General features: G+C 40.9%; 1 protein-coding gene across 1 annotated transcript in view; it reads right to left on the minus strand.

Annotated features, from left to right (window-relative positions):
- P4HA2 (prolyl 4-hydroxylase, alpha polypeptide II) overlaps window positions 1-3,158 on the minus strand; it is a 26,056-nt gene extending 22,898 nt beyond the window's left edge. The window contains exon 1 of the mRNA XM_009071972.1: window positions 3,010-3,158. The gene's annotated coding sequence lies outside the window, so the exon portion shown is untranslated. The remainder of the gene's footprint in view (window positions 1-3,009) is intronic.
- Between the last annotated feature and the right edge of the window lie 406 nt (window positions 3,159-3,564).

The raw sequence follows: 3,564 nt of genomic DNA on the forward strand, positions 1-3,564 counted from the left end.
GAAAAAAAGGTCCTTCTAGACAAAATAGACCACGATGGAATTTTTCTCCACAAGTTAGACTGAATTCTTTATTAAATAAGCTTCCTAAAAACTCTTCATCAAGAAAATACAAAAACACAGGCCTGACCTATAAAAGAAAAGTTACTTGCACATGTACCAGGGTTATCAGTTTCTCACTCACTCTGGATTTCATATCCAGTCATAGGGGACTCAAGCCAGCTCTCACATGAGCTCAAAGGGAGGACTTTTTTTCAGGTCAGAAGAGGAAACAAATACCTATTACTCATCCAGTGCCTTTAGGACTCAAATTCTGATCAAACTGATATGCTGCAGTCTCCTTTGTTCACCATAGAACAGAAGTCCTCCAGTTGCCTGACAGCCTAACTAAAAACAGGGACTAAAAATGTGAGTCCTTCTTCCAGCTCCAAATTTGCAGACTTCTCATGCAGAAGAATTAAGTGGAACCAACAATAGGCCGAGTCTGTGTAATGTAAAGAATAAAAACCATAGCCTTTATTGTGGTAAATCAGGTCATGGTGTGACTTGTGCATGTATGTGAATGCTTGGTTTGATCACATGAACTCCAGAAAAAAAACCCTCAGTGTTCTTCCACTCCACACTTAGAGGTGACAGCATTCCCTTCGCTATGGGGCTTCTCTAGGGGAGGTGTGGAACTGGGGTGTGATGTAGCTGCTCCAAAGCAAAGTCACCTCTCATTCCAAAGACTGGGTGGAGGCAAATGTATTTTTTCAGAGCATACAGCAATGGGTACTTCCAAGAAATCAAGGTAGACTACTGTTCCCTTGTTTGGTTCCATTCTTACAGATCCACACATTGCTACAGAGGAATAAAGCTTGTGAGACAAAGTATCATAACTAGATTCTGTCAACATGTGATTAAGATAGCATTTTTCTGACCTACCAGAATACAGTGCACAAGCTGATGACACAAGGAAGGGTTACAGCCTGTCTCCTCTTCTCTGCCTGCCTGTGCTATTAAAGACACCTGGAAAATCACTCTGTAAACAGCTGCTTCCACATGTATCTAAATTTAAAATATCATGGTGAAATCTATCAAGCAAATCACTACTTCAAGGTCACCTCAGGCCACAGATGGGCTCTTGGTGCACACACAGTTGAGGCCCACATGCCAGGCTCCAAAGTATGCTCCATTCTCAAGCAGCAATTTGAGGTTGGACTCTTGGATGAGACAGGTCTGTTTGGGGCTTCTCCAAATGTCAGTGCTTTCTACCCTGTCTCATTGCTTGCAGACATAGCAAGAAGCAGACAACTGATGGTGCAGATGACTTCATTCCTTTTCCCTCCACAAACAACTGAGCTTCAAAGGTAGGCAACAACCTGCTATCAGTGCTGACAACTGTAGATAAGGCTAATTATATTTAAGTGGGAAATGGTACAAACGAAAAACTGCAAGATTGCTTACTCATTTAGTGCCAAAAGATGGGCTTAATTGTAAACAGATTTTCGGGCTGTTGCTGAGGAAGAGCTTCTCTAAATTAAGAAAATCAGCCAAAAAAACCCATTCGCTTGTAGAGTATTTCAAGTCCTGCAAATAAGCCTGACACATGATAGCAGCTGTAAAACTATTTAGAAATTATTTAATACTAAAGGAAGATTAATTTTGTCCTAAGAGAGCAAACCTTCGCCATTGCCTGAAGACTCTGAAACATGTAACTCAGGGCTGAAATTCATTATCCACACGGACTCAGATGCTCCACTGTTCAACCTCTCCTCTGACTGAAAGAACTTTGGATGTAAATGCTGGGTGCCTCTTCACCAGTGAGTTCTCTTCATGCTTTCCAGCTCCTCCTTCCAGTGCACAGTGACTTTACTGCTCAAAGCAGCTTATGCCATCATCACCACCTTTTTTTACAGAGGATTTAATATGCATCTGAAAACAATTATAATTGCCTAGCAAGTAATACATTACTATTACCTTGTGTTTTTCAAGGTGAGCCAAAAGAAAATGAGAAGCTGGTCATTTGCAAGCATTAACAAGGATACAGCACATTCATGCAAAACTGCAGGTATTTCTTCTAACAAAATAAATTGTAACATCCTTAGAAGCTATAATCTTCTTGATTAGCTCCCAACAGGTTTTTTTAAGCCATAGCAAAGAATGTTCCTGCCACACTCCAGCAGATGACAAAACTGATGCTAGTCTAAGGCACAGCAAACCTGCATCTGACTCTGCAAGCTCTGTCCATATGAAGCAGCCTGGAGTCAAACCTGTTAGTGAAGACAGTAAGACTGTATGCTCTTTTTCTATTACAGCTTATTTTTTCAGCATTAACATTTAGACTGCATTTTACTGTGCATAGCCCTTAACTTTAGTAGATCATCATACTTAACATAACCTTCTATTTGCCCATATATAGCATTAAAAAAAAAAAAAACCAACAAACTGCCTGTTCAGAAATAAGGGGGTTTTTTTACATATTAAAAGGTCTACTGGCAGTGAATGGGGTTTTTTTCCAGTTAATATCAGCAATTTGATTAAAATCAGGCATTTTCTCAGAGCTGCGGGGGTTGACTCTATTCTAACATCACCCTAGAATGTGCCCCCTTCCATATTCCACGCTCCCATGTCTCTGACGTATAGAAAACCATACACAAAAATCAGAACTAGTCATAGGAAAAATATCTATGTTTACAGCTCACTTCTTTGGAAGCTTGCCAATATGCACAGCATGGAAATTATAAACAGATTGGATTCCTGACTTAAATCTCGGCTGAAAAACTTCTTATACTAACTGGTAAATCCTGCTCCCTCTGGTGTTACTGTCTTTGAAGTACATCATTCCCACACTGCTTCCCAGCAGTGATTAGTCACATTAAAAAATTGAATCTGAAGAAATTACAGCATAAACAAGAAGTCACATTCATGTCTGTTCGTGTCACAGCAATGCCAACTTATAACTGCAGAGTAATGTTCTACTTGTGAAATATGAGTGGCAGTTACTGGTTACTATATATATTCACAATGTACCTGTGGGACTATTTCCAAGTCCTTACTGCAGAAAGATGAAGTCCTACCCTGATAAAGATGGCTGTGGTGACCTTTTGGCTCAGCTCCACCCTCACAGAGCACCTATAAAATTAAAGAACAAGAGGTTTTGTTACAAAAATATCTTCTAGGGAAGCCTATCTTCAGTGCTTACTGCTGAGGAAGAAGGGTGATCATTAGCTAGAAACGTCAAACATCACAAAGCCAGACAGCTCCAAAAATACCCTTTATTTACACATCCTCTCTCCTCCTTGCTTCCAGGTTACAAGGACATTCCCTGCTGCTTGAAATAAAATTATTCCTGTCTGGTCAAAGGTTTGTTTTGCATTACTATGACATGACAAGCTGCTGTGCCCCAGCTGAGCTGTGATAAGACTCAGGCAGTGCCTTCAGCTTTCACACCAACCCAATCTCCACTGCCTCTGCACAACCTTTTCCACCGAGGCTTCAGTCACTTCATCTTACTGGTCACACACTGCTGCCTGTCCTCTCCTGGCTTGTCCCCAGCTCAGCCGCACATCTGGGTGCTTCAGGAAC

This window comes from Acanthisitta chloris, unplaced genomic scaffold (assembly GCF_000695815.1).
Source record: "Acanthisitta chloris isolate BGI_N310 unplaced genomic scaffold, ASM69581v1 scaffold35783, whole genome shotgun sequence".
NCBI lineage: Eukaryota > Metazoa > Chordata > Aves > Passeriformes > Acanthisittidae > Acanthisitta > Acanthisitta chloris.